We start from the raw sequence: 16,772 nt of genomic DNA on the forward strand, positions 1-16,772 counted from the left end.
CAGGCTGGGGAATGACAGACAGGCCTCTCTGTCTGTAGGCATTCCAACTTGCCTGGCTCTTCATTAACTGGAGAGGACACAAGCTGGTCACAATATGTTCATGATTCTTTCTGGGCTTTAGTTCCCTTTTCATATTTTTTGAGTCTCTTTCAAAGTTGGTGATGCCAGGCGTTATGATGACAGTTCTCTGCTCATCAGATCTATTCAGCATTTTCTTTCTAGGTCATGGTTCTCCACACTTCTATATGTGTGCAGTAAGGAAGGTACAGAGAGAAGCAACCCTGCTCACACCTTAGAATCATAGGATCATCTAGGCTGAAAAAGACCACTAAGATCACCTAGTACAACCATCCACCTTGACCTCAGTGAATGGCAAACTTCCTTTTCCCTATAGAGCAAGCCAGAGTTGTTTGCTATTTCAAGTTGCCACAGGCATGTTTTTTACAAGCCCATCATTTTCATTCCTATATGGACCTAAATCTTGTTTTAATGTATGGAATAACAATATAATAGTATTCAGGCACTGCAACCAAGTACTTGAAAATCCAGAAAGTTTGAAATTAGCATCAAAGCTTGTATTCTTCTCTCAGTATTTGGGAAACATGGATTGCCAGTCATTGTGTACCAGGAATTGTTAGGCAGTGGAAAGCCATCAGGCTTAGCAACATGGCTTTAAAAATACAATCAACTTGAATTTTCAGTTGCTCCCATGATTTTGAGCTGGTAGAGCTCAGTATGAATTCAAGTATTTCTGTCTAGGGCTCATCATTTAAAACCTTCCTTCTTATAAATGTAAAAATGTGTTTTCACTTCATTTCACTGTAAGATTATAGGCCTTTATTTAAAAACAAAAACAATAATAAAAGTCTGAGAGATTTTGTTTAATTTTTTTGCTTGCTTCCAGAATTTGGTCTGCATCAAAATTCAGCCTTCTCAGCTTTTCCAGGTTTCCTCTCCAGTTATGTTCTGCAGTGAGTTCAGTACCGCCTTTCCAAATTAGTCAACCTTTTGCCCTATAAATATTCTTTGATGGAATTTTTTGCTGTTTGGCTTAAATATCTGATTGTCAGCAAATGGAAACTGATAATTAAATGCTGCTGGCAGCATGTGGAAGAGAACATTAAACCCCAACTGTACTCCACACCACTCCCATCTTTACCTACCCCTATCGCATACCGTTGCACTCTATTTATCCAGTGTGACATGATCATCATATGAAGCCAAACCAGGCTGTCATAAGACCTTTCTTTTCTAGCTGCCTTCTTCCCAGTTCAAGAAAGAATTCAGATGCAAATCTTGCAAAGTGGAGCCGGTGCTCAGGGTGGGCAGTCTGGATTTGGTTGGGAAAAAAGTGCATTTTTTTTGTCCTCCTACTCTTCAGACTCTTGTTTTCTGTTTGCCTTTATGTAATGTTAGCTGTCTTGGTTATCTGAATACTGGAGGAAACCAGCAGTGGCAGCCAGGCCTGTATGAGCATATCCTATTATCTACATATTTCTTCATTGGCACATGCTCTGGGTCACTGCCTGCAGCATCTCAGGCTTTCTTTTGGGGGAAATCACAGGGGAAAGTTGTGAATTTCCTTGAGGCTTATTATTTAAGAGCTGGGCAAGATATGCATGCTTTTTCCATAGTAAATCCCACTTTCCTCTTCATGAACTCTGGCGTAGAACAGCTCTTGTCATTAATCTTTGTGTTTTATCAAGCTTACAGTAAGTTAAGCAAAGAAAAATATTCACAGGACTTATAGAGTACAGTGAATTGCACCACTGCGCTGCTATGTTCAGGTCATTAAAATTAATACTGTACATGTAAAAGTGCTGAAATTGATTGGGAAAATGTAAGATTTCTGTGAAATACCTGAAACCCTAAAAAGGTGCATATTGGTTTATCTCAAAATCCACAAACCTTTAGCATACTTATTTCATGTGTTAAACTTTTAACTCTGAAAACTTGACTATTTTCTATTTTTTTTTCTTTAAGTAGAGGGTAAAGATTCCTCGTCCTCAAACTGTTTTATATTCTTTCAGTTTTGATTTAGATCTGTAGTTTATGTTTTGGATGCATCAAAAGCGTGACTTGCCGTCAGTAGGCAAGTGTCCTTGTCAGTGTTTCAGTAAGTAGAGGTCAGAACAGAACATGAAAACTTAACTTACATATTCATAATTGCATAAATTATCCCAAAAGAAGGTCTCCTATTATACTTTGTCCATCTACATGCTTAGTTAATAATTTTCTGGGTACTGTGGAGATGGCAGCTTTTGAATCTTTTTTTGCTGGATGAGAGTATAAATGTACTCTTTTCTGTGTAATAAGGGACGTGGGTTTAATACCTAAAGAAGGGATACCAACATTATTTATCTTTTGAAAAGGAACAAATCCTAGAAATACTCCATCCACCTCTACACGTGGACTGACCAGAGACTCAAACAGTCCTCCAAACTCAGGTGCCATTTTATATCATCATCTGTCCAGCTATAAGCACCTGCCACCAAAAGAGAGATGGTGGGAAGGAGGAAGTTTACAAGGTTTAGAAGAGATTTTTTGGAAGTATTTGGAAATGTGGAAGAGCTCTAAGCAGTTAGAGTTAGCATGTTGGATAGGTAGTTACCTTACTGAATGTAAGGAAACTTCATAATGGCATAGAGAAAAGAAATTGAGCATGAAAATCAAACTGAAGCCGATATAAACTTAAAAGCTTATTGCATTTCCTTGAAGAGCTTCAAACCTTACAGGAAAGCAAAATGTTGTGGTAGGGAAGTTCAAAGATGCAGCCATCTGAAGATGAGGATAATAAGGCATGATCCAGTATCTCCCAACTTTCAGCGAGACCTTTTTACTGATATGGGTACAGTGGGAATGTCTGAGACACAAATGAGCTCCATGTTGCCCTGAGCATGGTGTTAAAAATGCTCTAAGTGGCTTAGTTTATAAACAGCAAAGCTTGGCCTAATGGGTGCAGCAGTTATTCATGTCTGTTCCTGAGAAGAGATTAAAAAGTTGCAGAGAAGACAATTATGGAGGTGGAACAAAAACAACTTGGCTGCTTCCTGATGGAAACCAGGCTGGAGGCTTTGCTACTCCTCTTCACTAGGATGGGGTTCAGCAAAATTGCTCGACCTTTGCCACCACGTCTGCAGAGGTGATGAGCCTTTGTGTGCTGCAGCGCTTGCAAACAGCCAAGCTGCACCAGGCATGTTATCATCTACACAGAAGATGACATACAGTTGCTCTGGGGGGAAAAAAAAAATCAATCCAAGAAGCAGCATGTAACTACTGTGAAACACAGGGCTTATGCCAGACTCCTGTGGCCCCGAGAGGGCAAACAAAATGGGTCAAATGCAAATTCAAAGGAAACAAGAGGCAAGCACTGAACTGGGAGCAAGTGGAAGCCTGAGGGAGGGGTGTGGTAGAGCCCAGCAGGGCTGTTACCTTGGGATGTTAGGCATCTCAAAGCTGCTGTCCTGGGCTGGTGGCTCTTTCCCCCAACACGATCCCTTGCCAAAGGGAGCTGTGAGGTTTATGAATGCCTTGAATTGCAGCCAGGTAATTACCTTCAGGAAGTTTTCATTTTGCTAAATATTAATCCAGAGAGAGAGAGGAGGAAAAGGGGGGTTGAAAAAAGAAATTTAATAACATGATAAACAACCATTTCTATTTAGGAGCCTTATAAAGGAAGCTCTAGGTGTGATCTTCAGGGAAATATTTCATTTCTGTATGTGCTAATCCTAGGAGGATACTTTCACTTTGGAGGATATACACAATGTCCACATAAGAGACTAACGCACTGCTCTACCCAAAATTAGCTTTGAAGAGCATTGGCTTACTGTAACAGTGATGCTTGCCAGATCATTGCCTGTGTCTTCTGAAGAATCAAAAAATAACATCTCTGCTGGAGAGGCTGTTTCCTCAAGTTTACTTTCAGGTTTATGTTTTGTTTTTTTGTTTTTTTACTTCTACTATTAATTTATTTCCTGCATTCTGTTAAAAGTGGCATTTACAGGTCAGGGAGCATTTGGAAAGCAAAGCAAAACAAGCATACACCACAAACAACAGCAGCAAACACCCCTCTACCTTTGTTGACTGAGTACTTTACCAAAGATTTACATTTTTCACATCTGCTGACTTCCCTTTTTGATCTTACATGCAGAATCCTCCTCATCTGGAGAAGGAGGCAACATTTCCGATTTTTTTTTCCTCTTTTTCCCCCCAAAAGAATACTAAAATAGTCTTTATTTTTATGATGCCACAACTAGTGGTGAGTTTGACATTATCACATTAAGTGCTAATGTATAAATGCAACACTAATGTACTAGAATTAAAACACTGTATAATGACCTTCCCTTGGTTCAACCATTAAAAATGCATTAATATCCTTTCTTTCAAGTTGGACCTAATGCAATTTATTCATCAATAACTGTTTTGTTGTTGTTGATGATGATGCTTAATTTATGAATATCTGTTTATGAAAAATTATTGTGACTTTGGCTTTTATTTCACAAGGGAAATCAACATATCAGGCTCACTTACATGGCCTTTATTTTATTTAGAAGAGCAGTAGCCAGAATAAGGAAATCACAGAATCATAGAATTACCCAGGTTGGAAAAGACCTTGAAGCTCATCAAGTCCAACCGCAACCTAACCAGAACCCTAACTCTAAGAACCCTACACTAAATCATATCCCTGAGTACCACATCCAAATGGCTCTTAAACACAACCAGGGATGGCGATTCAACCACCTCCTTGGAGAGCCTATTCCAGTACCTAACTACTCTTTCTGTAAAGGAAATGGAGTCTCCCTCATTCTAGTGCATATTCAAGTGGTCATGTTGGCCAGCTTTCCTCCAGTATTGTGTGCTTCGATGTACCCATTTGTAAAATGAGTATATCACCCATCTCACATGCAAATTGAGACTTCATTAACAGATGTTTGTAACTGCTTTCACATCCTCCTAACAGGATTTTTATTTGTTCCCCCTTTTTTTTTTTTTTTTTTTTTTTTTTAATTTTAGCTACTTTTGTACTTTTTTTGTAACTCTTTGTTTTGAAGTGGGTGGGGTATAAGATAGTTTTGGTTTGGTTTGGGCTTTTTTTTTGCTATCTCTTGTATAATAGCTGCTACTTCACATTTTCCCTTCTCAGCCTCTCATGCACTGAGGTTTTAAAGCCTTCAAAAGCAAGCTCAAGAGTTGAACAAAAGGACTGCTGGTACAGCAATAGGCATGTCGCAGCACACTTGAAGATAGCAGCTGTCAGGACACAGGATCTCAAAATGCAACCACATATGCAGGCTACAGGAAAGGTTGGCCTTGGGCGTTTTGCTTTCACTTCACTATTGGTAACCCTTTGTGTGCTGCAAATGATTTTTAAAGTTGGGGGAGCCCAGAGTTGGAGAAAATTCTTTGTGAACTATTTCTGGAAATAGAAAAGCAACTGGTAATAGCTGTATGGGTCACGGTTGTGAAGTATGAGCAGCTCTGCATTTCGGCAGCTTGGCTGTTATCTGATTGTGAGCTTCCTCAGATGGGAACTGCTGCCGACCCAATTTTAATCAGTTGCAATTTTGCCTTTACATCTAAATTAGAATAACTTGGATTGCACAGGAAATGAAATGTCTGCTCAGAAGTGTTTCTGTAAAGCAGTAAATTTCTTGCTTTAGTTTCATAGAGCATCTCCAGTCTGACACTCCTCATTTTATCCAGATGCCACAGGGGCTCTAACTCAAATGTATTTTACGTCATTCTCCTGATTGTGGAGTTAAATAAACTGTCCACAAACCATATAAGAATGTCTCCCCAAAGCCTTCTTTCTTTAAAATATGCAAGTACAAGCATTACACAGGAGTCTGGAGCTAGAGTGGAAACTTTCTCTCCCCTTGTCTCAAATCCACCTTCCTTTGGGAGCAACCACAACTCACCCTTGCCGGTGGCTGCTCAGTGGGAAGGAGTGAGAGAAGCTGATGTATCAGTTACTGCAAGTAAGCAGGCATATATTTGGCACATCCCAGCACTGCCCAATATACCTCCTGGCTGTGCTGAGTTTCGTTAGAAAGACCGGTCTCAATTTGTTGCTAAAATCTGACCTGCGACCCAGAATGCCACTCCTCAGCAAGCTGTTGCTCCCACGCTTTCCACCTGTGTTAAATCCAGTTAAGATGCAAACAACTGTCTCCAAGGTTCAACTAACATCTGTTTGCATGTTTGCTGTCTGATACGAAGGCTAATTATCACAGCTCCTTCTTCAGTGTTTTCTTCTGACTTCACAGATTGTCCACAGTCTTGATATCTAGAGCATAAATGCCAAGGCTGAAACGTGCATTCAATTAGAAGATGACTCTTGACTGACCTACATAACAGTTCATTCATGAGATAATGTGACCTGCAGTCATAGAGATAAAAGTCAGTTGATTGAGCTGGGCTGGCTGTGTATACCGCAAGCTCTCCAGTGATTGAGGAATCATCTAAAATTAGACTTACGCTGTATGTTATTGAGAACCTTTCAGATCTGACTCTGTTTCGGCAATATTTCTTTTATGAGATGGGCGTATAATTTGTCACATTGTAATCCTTTAATGCTTAACTTTATTAGCATGAAGTACTTGGGCATCAAATAAAATGAGCAATTAAGTGATTTATATTTAAGGTCTGCTCTCGGTTCAGGGCTTAGGTATGTAGCCTCCCATGAAGAGGAGAGATAGAGCATTTCCCAGCATTTACTACTTCCTTCGGAGAGCCACAAAATGGTGCTTAGGTAGTTGAACCTCCTTATGTGTGTATTCCAATTGGCTGCTGCCACACCACAAGTTACTATGCATGTTTATATGTTTATACCAAATGTTATTGATTGTCTGTAATAAAATCTACAAGGCATTTTACCCAGCTTTTGCCAAGTAGATTTACAAAAGGGAGAGCTCACTGCAGAAGTACGTTCACCAGTGAGGAAATGGTTTAAGTGTAACAGTGAAGTGATGCTATTGGTATTGCTAATAACCACAAAGGAAGCTCAGATGAAGGTTTGTAGGTCTGACAGAAACCTTCCCGCGCACGCTCACAAAGTAAGACAGTTCAAGAGAGTGCGCGGCTGTCTCTTCCAGATCCAAGGGACGGTGAGGTATTTCATTCTTTTTTTATCCTATTCGTCGTATTGTCTTAAAGATTCATTTACAGAATAATGCAAAATTATCTTTTGTCCTCTAGGACATAAGTTCCTCTTTTTTTATACTCTGTGTGCTAGAAGAAGCCTGTACTCTGTCACACGAGTCCCCAGTTCCTCTCAGATGAAGGCACTCCGGAGCTGACTGCGCATGTCACAAGGAGGAAGAGGGGGACATTTTGTGCAGGAGACAGTGTGCTCTTATAGAGCTCAGTAAGCACAGGATTAAGGTTTTCTCCATTATCTCCAGTGGTTTTCGTACCACTGTGCACATTTTGTGCCATTTTCTTTCTTTCTCATCGGTGTGCTTTCATTTGGTTCATGCCTGTGCCATTCTGATCCTCTTTTGCAAAAGGTAAAACTAATCAAAAAGCACAGGAACTTGCTGTTGGTTCCACCGTCAGGAGTGTCGGCGAGAGTCTTTTGTGAGTTTATTTCTCTGTTTTCAATTCTTTTTTTTTTGCTTTGAACTGTTTAACAAAAATTAAGTAAGCGGTTACCTGAACAAGAGTAAAAATTGATTTAATTTAAATTTTCACTTTGTACATCCTGAAGGGCTTTTGCCTGGCCCGTCTTTCTGTGCTGAATATACGTGGTTTGATTTTACTAGTGGAGGAACCCTTGGATAAGCTGGTAGAGGGAGGTAAGCTCATATTTTTGAGGCAGTTTTGGTGGTGTAGCCAGACCACTTGATATAAGATGTGACTGAAAGTGCACAGGACCCAATTAGTGCCCATTTTCTGTTTTCTCTTGATTGGCTGCAGAGTCAGCAGTTTAATTAAGCAGAAATGGGGAAGTAGAGTTAATGTTCATTATAACTAAAACCAAAACAGCTGTTTACCTTGCTGAAGCCTTGTGAGCTAACATCTATAAATCTTACCCCGAGGAACACTCTCCCTGTAAAACATGCCTTTCCTGCTATCCTCTGATATCATTTTACATACTCATTTTCACAACATTTCCTAATCAGATTAATTAACACATTAGGGTATAATTCTTATTGTCTACAGAAATTACTTCAATTAAAACTATTAACATATTATCATAATTGTTTTATTATTACATCTCGCTTTGTTACTACTCAAAAACTACTCTAGCAAACCCAAATGCTTGCAATTAGCATAAAATTGTCATATCTGCACTTCTCATCTTAACTGAGGGAAAAGGTAATTGCAAACTTACTGAATAATTTGTATTTCTGTGCTGGGGTTTCTGCAATGAGAAGAGAGGAGCAGTGTCTGTCCCACACGATGAGGCTAAAAAGATTTTATCTTGATTGGGCCCTTCCATGCCCAACAGGTGCAGGGACATAAGAAGGTGTACAGAGGAGCAGAAGGCATTGATGGGTATAAAATGGCTATATTAATGCTGAAAATCAGTATATGTTTCTGAAGGAGGTCAGTTTTTGGAATGATTGTCTTATGTGAGAAGTGAAAGCAAGAGGCGTAGCTAGCATTAATATTGAGCTTTGGTGTGCTCGGTCTTCTTGCAGGCCAGATGGAATAGGCTATCTGTCTAAAAGCAAAAACCTACTGTTGATGTAATTAAAATGTTAGCATTTTAATCAATGAATTATTGCCAGTCCAGATTTACTTCTGAAGAGGATGAATAGTGTTACAGGTGTAGCAATAATAATAGGTTTAAAAACAATATGCACACATGTCTGAGTTTCCACTTCCTTTTGTGGTGTTTTGCTGACCTGCATTCTGTGGGCAGTAGCTTTATTTTTGGAGCTGGGGAACTGTCAAAGGGTCTCAGGCACTGAGGCCCTCACTGGGAATGGTATGTTGATGTCAGGGCTTCTTCCTCTGTGCTATAACGTGCACGATGCTGATGTTGATGCTTTCTTCTTCCTCACTCTGGGCTCTACTCAGGCTGTTGCTGTTTTTTCTAATGTGCTTTTACAGCTTGTTTTCTTTGTTGGATTGCAACACTGCCTTACTCCTGAATACAGTGTGGATGCAATGCCTCACATACTTTTTCTTTCTTATCCCTAAAATCAAGGGCTTGCATTTGTTCAGCTGTCTGGGGGTGAATTTTTATCGCCATCACTCTATACTCCATCTGATCATATCCCATGCCTCAGCTCTTCTATGCTGCATCGCTTGTCACCTTTCTGAGGCAGCTATGCTATATCCACGCTCCTCTGCGCTGTGTCATTATATGGTTTTGTAAATATTTTATCCTACACAGGCTAACTACTTGTTACTACTGTCTGTATCAAAATTGCACCGAAACCACATGATTATGCGAAGATAAGCAAAAGTAAAATAAATTAGGCAACAGCCACCTGGTCATTAGGAAAATTGCTGCTACAGCTAAAGCAAAGCTCCAGGCTGGGCTGCACAAGTGTAGGCAAGCCTGATCCAGAGGCTGTGCAGGCTCAGCACAAAGCCTGGGGCTATTTCTGGCAGTGGCAATACAGTATTTACTGGGCTACAGGGCTTGAACTTGATGAATGAGATCATTATTTGGGTTTACCCATTTTTGGCCAGGGACCAAGCCTGGTGACACATAATGTCCTTTTTGGTCTTAGGATCTTATCGACACCTTGAACTGCTGAAATAGGAAAGGAACACTTTACAGAGCCATTTTATATTGCCTTACCAGTAGTAGACAGGTTGAACAGAAAACAAGAAAGTTGATCTAACTGAGGTAGGTAATTGCTGCCATTCTTCTAAGCCATATGTATTCCATTTGTCTTCATGATATCGCTGTGAAAAAGCTGTTATCCTCCTTTGCAGATAGATGGTATTTATCTACAGTTGCCCTAGGATGCCTCTGTAGTCAATGGAGAGACATTGCTGCCTCCATTTTAGTCCACCTGAAGTCTGAATTGCCATCTAAATTGATTATTTCTTTTCACAGGCTAAATAGGAAATCCTGGACACACAGATTTAATAAATCTGAGCCAAAGAGATTAGAGATTTGTCTACAGCAGATGAGTTTCAGAGCCTGTGCTTTCACAGCTGTTATGGGTAACTAGCTTAGCTTAAATTTGTTTCATGTATGTTTTATATAGGCGGCTGACTTAGTTTAGATTGTAGTGTTATTATACCCCAAATGAGATGTGTCCACAGGAAGTCTATGGCTGAGCCTAGAATTCAATACTCGTATTTTAGATGAGAAGATAATGCCCTAATCAGTTCTCATCCATGTAATGTGATGTCAATGGCACTACTAAATTCTTTTCAATTTGGCTATCACTCTAAACTGTTAAACCATCTGCTGGTGGCAGCCGAAAAGATGACGGTATAATAAATTACTAGAAAAAGTTAAGATGCCTAACATCTGCTCACCACCAAGCTCGAGCATCTTCCTTGTATTGATGTTCTGTCATCTCATGACACAGTCAGAGAAGATGCCTGCTCTGAAGTTCCTGCACATTCAAATTGCTTACAGCTGGACCTGCATTCCAGGCATCCATCCTTTTGTAAATTCTAGGACAAAATAGAGAATAACAATAGAAAAGGGCGAAGGTGGAGGGAGAAAAACAAATAGTTTCTTAAAATATCCCAGAATGTTCCCAGCTCAGGTAACAGTCTGTATCTACTCAGTTTTCATTATGATTGATGAAGAAATATCTAATGATGGCAAGCAGAATTTTGCAGGACAGAAATAGAAACTGCTGCTTCTTCAGAACTGCATGACTGTGTGCAATATTATGCTCTACATAATATTTTAATCAAATAACAGTTTGCTTAGTAGTGTGGGCCACGCCAGTTAGTACAAACAGAATGCAAACGTATTTTAGGTGAGATTATGCAGTTCTGAAGGTGCTGGTTGGCAGGCAGAGTTGAGAAAATATACACATAATATTTACTTAAAACATTCCTAGAACCTCCTTTGGTGTTATTAGTCTGTCTTGAAAATCTGCAAACACACACTTATCAAAAACTCACTGCAAAACATCATGCATTTAGTGGAGTCAAATACAGAGTGGTGGATGCCACAGCAGAACACAGTTAATGGTTAAGCAGTGACTTAACTTACATCCAAGTGCAAACATAATTAAATTAGAAGTCCTGAACCAAATGTAGATGAGGCCTGCTTAGAATGCAGAGAAGAGTCTAACTCCCATCCTACTGCTTCAGTCTTCTGAAACAAAACCGTCGAAGTCCAGAGCTTGAGTGAACCAGCCTAATGGTTGCTGTGCTGTGGATCAATAACGTTCTGCTCATTATTGTGACACAAGCTTGCACAAAATTGCATGCTCTAAGAGATAAGACTGTAGGCCTATGAGGCTTGGGAAGGTTGGTATGGCACTAATTTAAGGAAATTTCCTTACATTAGGTAAGCAATATCAGTTGCTTTCCAGTTTCTGCTTCTAAGTTTATTCTGCTCCTCTTTAAGACATAATTTCTGCAGGCATTGTAATTGCTTTCTTCTGTATTCTGAACTGCTCCCCCATGAAGTGTTAGGCCCATGCAGTCAGGAGAGGGGTGAGTACCCAGCACACATCCCTCCATAGAAGACCTCCATGTTAGGCTAGTTCAGTGAAATTCCACTGGTGGTGAATCCACTTCCTGACATTAAGCAGAAGGATAGTCCTTGTCAGTGAATTGGAAGTAATACAATTTAGTTGTGATTACTTATTAAAGAATACAAACATAAGCAATGTAAATACCTACATGCTGTTGTGACCACTTTATTAGTAAAACTACTAGATTTAATCGTGGTAATATCTGACTGGAAATGATCTTCTAGACTGTGTTCGTATGAGTCTTGTGCTGATGCATTTCTCTTTAATAAAAATCAGTTCTTGCAGGTCTAGAGTTAGAAAGTATTCTTCCCTGTTGTTTTTTGTTGTTGTTGTTTTTCCCTTTAGCAGCAGTGTGCATGTTTTGCTTCTCTACTTCTCCTTATCTCTTTCTATCTTGTGGGTAGGGCTTGGAATCTGTGGGTTTGTGTTCCTTAGGTATAGCAAGTCAGCAAGCTACATTTTAGTTATCATGTTTTGGCAAACACCAGCTGCAATGTGGTGACGGCTGAAACAAGGAGTCAGCGGGTTAGCTGTGCATTCATAACGTATAGAGAGCATGATGTGTTGTGGTTGGACTGAAATTCCAGCAATCACTGGGCCAGGAAATGGGCATTCAAGGTCCTGTGACTATTGGGGGATGCTGAGTTGTCCTGAACAGGCTGCTGAGGGAAGTGGTGGAGTCACCAGCCCTGGAAGTATTCAAGAAAAGGGCAGATGTGGCACTGAGGGACATGGTTAGCAATATCCAGTGTGGTGATGGGTTGATGATTGGACTAGATGACCTTAGAGGTCTTTTCCAACTTTAATGATTCTGTGAAAGGATGGGTGGGCAAAAGACACCCCATATAGACCTGATTTATGTATTAAATCTGCAGAAGCAGAAAAAGGAAACCAAATCTGTAGGCATCACTGGCTCATCCCAGGGTGACTGTGGCTGACAGCTTATAATAGGCAGTTAGTTTTCTTTATTAAAGGAATTAGTGATAGTGTGCCTTCTAGAAGAGGGTGTGAGCTGCTTTATTTAGTGGATAGGAGTGTCTGTAGGTATGTCGGCCGTATGGGAAGGATAACATTTCTAAGTGAGCTGGGGTGGAATGGGCCTTCCAAGAGGAGTGGGCTGAGGTTGCTGAACAGCTTAAAGGATTTGTTCAGAGCAGTCATTAATCTGTCATTAGAAAGTGATTGCAAACGCCATTACTTTCGGTCCATCTATAGTGTTTCTCAAGCATGCTCCTGAAAGCCAGACACCATTCTGGAGGTTTAGCAGTAATTTGAATGCAACAAATTGTACCTGGAAAGCACAGATGTTGAAAGCTGAAAATCTGAAGGTGCCGTATGTTTCCTGTAATTGAAAGCAGGTGCCCTGAAGGAAGCAGAAATTCTGTTTCACTTTATGAAGTATCTAGTTGGCAGAGCTGGCAAAAAAATACCCTCTAAAGCTTCATTCACAAGGACTGGATAAGACAGATTAAAGCTGTTGTTTTCTGATAACTCTAAGGGGCTCCAGCAAGGGATTTAGGTCATATAACGTTGGATGCCATAGACAAAAGGAATAAAGTCCTTGTCTGTAGAGTTCAGAGCAGTGAATTAATTGAGCTGTATGTATTTAAAGGATGGGGTGAGTAGGAAGACTATGATAACCATATCATATGTAGCATTGAAAACTGAGACCAGCATCTCCAGCAATTTGTGCCTATTCCACCTCACCTCAGGACAGATGCTCAGTCCCAGGTCTGCAACAAAAGATATATGTTAAAGTTATTCCACTTCTGAGTACTTCACTGGTTGCTCATCTGGTAGGCTAGAAATCTTTTACTTTGGTCACGGTATACAAAGACACCAGTCCTGAAAATGAATAAAAGCTATGAAAGTTTGTCCTTCCAAGTTTAACTCTTTGGGGAGCTGTCTGTGATGTGAAGCCTACAGGATAATGAATGGCAGAACTCTGCCTCATTGCCCCAACTGCAGCTCTGTCTGCAGGTTATACAAAGCTTTAGGAAAGCCTTTTTATGTTATTAGTTTAAGTCTGTGCCTTAGTTTACCAGTGGATGAAGAAAATGACCCGAGGGTCCTCTGCAGATTATTGACTGTGTGTTTTTGGGTTTTGATAGTGGGTATTGTCATAATCCTAAAACAAGGAAGAAATATTAGCACCCCACTGAATTTAGCTGAATTGCATTCAAGCTGAGTACAGCCTACGGGTGTAGGTTGTATTTTAGTTAAGGAAAAGAAAAAAAAAAAAAAAGAAGAAGAAGAAAACAAAAAACACCACACCAAAATGACAGGAAAGCACCCCAAGCTTTCAAATTTATTTACTGCTTCCAGCCAATTTTGTACTACCACACGTTTGCAAAGCCAGGGTTATTTCCACTCACAGTCTGCACTATCGCAAGTGTAGAAAAGAGAAAACAACTTTGATCAAAGTATTTTTCAGCTCTTTCTCCAACATTTCATTCAAGAAACTGTTTCAGCTGCTGCCTGGCACTGTGTCCTTGTGCAGTTATTTCATCTCCCCAGAAGAATATATGTCAGGTTCTGGAAGTGCTGACTGACCAGTGTGTGCAATGCTCAGAACTCTCAGAATCTCCAGCTTCCCTTTAAAGACTTTGCTGCACTTTTTCTCTTTCCTTTTGGATTCCCCGCTATTTTGTTGTTTTCCCTCTTTCAGTAATGGCAGACATTTTCTAGGGATTTTTTCTTATCTTTGCCTGTTGCTCCACCTGAAAGAAAGAAGAAATGTCTTTTGTCTGCAGTGTGACAGAGATCATAAATTTTGCTGAGAAAATTGAGAATTATGTTTACTGCCTTTAACTAATGAGCAAGATTAGATAAGAAAATTTCTGCTTGCAACAACTGAAACAAAAGGCTTGATTTTCAATGGGTATTAGTTTTCCATTCTTTCTTGTTTAACTATTTAACGCCTTTGTAGTGGATTTCACTCCTTGCCATGATTTTAAAAACTAGGAGTTCAGTGTGTACTGAAATGACCGTCCCCACCATTTCTCTCTGCATAGCTTCCTATACAGAAAAGGTCAAAAATGTCAGTCAGATGGTACCATTTGGCATGAAGATGAATATAGAAGCTAAAGAGGATTTAAAAAATACATGATCTGGCATTTGAAACAGAGGGCTGGCAGCTGAGTCCTGCTTTTATTCCTTTATCTGCTGGTGACCTAGCACTTTGCCTCTTATGGGTATATTTCCAGATTTAATAGTCTTTTTGTCTCAGTGTATGGCAGTGGAGAAAGTTCTGCAAGGTCAGAGTCAGACTTTCAGGGGATGAAGGGGGTGTCTGGGTGATGCTACCGCTCTCCACAGAGGCATCTGTGTACACTGAGGGCAGAAGATAGGGTTTGTGCCCTCTGCGCCTCACAGATACTGAAAAGCTTACTGTAAAGTCATGCAAATATCAGGGGAGAGGTAAGTGTCCTTGAGAGGGCAGTCTGGTCCCCTTGTTTCTCATTCTTGATGGTAGAAGGAAGAGAAAGTGGCTGGGTTACTAATGGGACGCTTACTGAAGGCTCAATGAAACCAGCCTGAGCTTTAGTGCCTTAATTTTCCCATTTGTGAAACACAGCTGAGGGCTTACAGAGAAATCACAATCCATAACACTTTCGTGTTCAAACTGCCTGCAGAAAGAAGGCAAAGTTAAAAGAGAAGGCCGTATTCTGATCAGTGTGGTGTTTGCTCTAAAAACTGCAATATATAGTGTGAAAGTAGAGCCACAAACACATACCAGGAAATATGTGGTATGAGAGTGGAGCAAAAAGACTTTTTAAAAAAGGAGTATTGCATGTCTTATGAGCCATATTTATGTGTGCAGTAATGCCTTTATGTATTGTTCTTAAGCATCTCTAGAAAGCAGTTGAATATGAGGGCAGTTTCAAAGGGGACGTGGGGTGTGGTGGTAATGAGTGGTCAGACTAGGTGGTCTTAGAGGTCTTTTCCAACCTTACTGACTCTATGATGCTAAGTAATGACTCCTCTTTTATGTGTTGACCCATGGCATCGGACCAGAGGCAGGTGTTGGTGGCATGGCAGCACTGGTTGAACCTTCCCACCAATATTCTATTACATTTTGTTGTGTGAAAGATGGCAGCACAGCGATAGTCTAACATAGAACAACAATGGCGTCTGACATAGAAGCGTCTATGAAGCAAAGTTTGTGTCATTGAATTCTTTTATAGGGAAAAAAGTTCACCCATTGACATTCTACACTTGCTGAACATCTGTGAAGGCCAAGGAGTGGATGTGGGGGCAGTGAGGTGGGTGATGATGTGTTTCTTCAGAGGTGACAATGGGTACAGGTACAGGTTTTTACAAGTGCAGCATGCAGGCTCTTGTTTGTCACTGGCAAAAATACATGGCTAATGGTGATGTCTTTGTTGAAAAGTGGTGTTTTGTAGCTGAGCCTTCACTCTATGAGGTAGTGTTACTGTGCTCTTTAAATCTGTTGTAGTTTCCATGAAAATCAATGAGAGACATTACTTTTGGAGCATCCAGTTGATTCTGGAACTACCCATTTTTTAATGTGTATTGTAACGGTAAAGGGACCTTTGTTTAGGATGCGACTGTTTGCAAGCAGTGAGGGCTCTATGTCTATTCCCTCTGTATCTGTTGACTCACCATTCTCTGGTTCTAATTGCTCACTTCTACAAGAGGCAGTAACCTGTTAAAAATATGTAGAAATTTCAATTAAGCTTTGTCAAACAGTCAGAAGCCATCAGCAGTTCACCAGCCTGCCAAAATGACCATCAGTTCTTACAAAAACTATAACAAATGACAGCTTTCCAGCCTCCAGAGCATGGAATGAAATCAAGTCAGTTTGAATAACCCATGAACATAATATGAATAATCTTCATATCAGCTATTTGTCTTCTTCTGGTGTTACGCAAAACTCCCTTGTGATGAGTGTGGGCTTTCTACACTTTTAGTGTCATGTGCTTTACATTTTCCTTTGTCCATCTTGCCAGCTCTGTAGTCTCCCCTTCAGGTATGAATTGTAGAGAAAGCATTAAAATAGTCAAATAGGTGGCTTGTATCATGGTGATTAGATTTCTGGGAAATCTCTTTAAGGAAATCCAAGAAGTAGTTTGTTTTTACCTCTATCGACTCATATACCTGGAGATTAGCTGT

At 40.2% G+C, this 16,772-nt stretch overlaps 1 protein-coding gene across 47 annotated transcripts in view; it reads left to right on the plus strand.

The window, feature by feature from the left end:
- Positions 1-16,772, plus strand: part of CELF2 (CUGBP Elav-like family member 2) — a 547,347-nt gene that overhangs the window by 336,744 nt on the left and 193,831 nt on the right. Inside the window, exon 1 of one of the 47 annotated variants that reach the window (XM_085511916.1) lies at positions 7,321-7,578. The exons of 45 other annotated variants lie outside the window; for them this stretch is intronic. The gene's annotated coding sequence lies outside the window, so the exon portion shown is untranslated. Of the gene's footprint in view, positions 1-7,320; positions 7,579-16,772 lie in introns of those variants that run through there. One more of the 47 variants, XM_032441985.2, reaches the window with a different exon arrangement.

This window comes from Coturnix japonica, chromosome 1 (genome assembly GCF_054131305.1).
Source record: "Coturnix japonica strain WE chromosome 1, WE-NBRP24, whole genome shotgun sequence".
NCBI classification, from domain to species: Eukaryota; Metazoa; Chordata; class Aves; order Galliformes; family Phasianidae; genus Coturnix; species Coturnix japonica.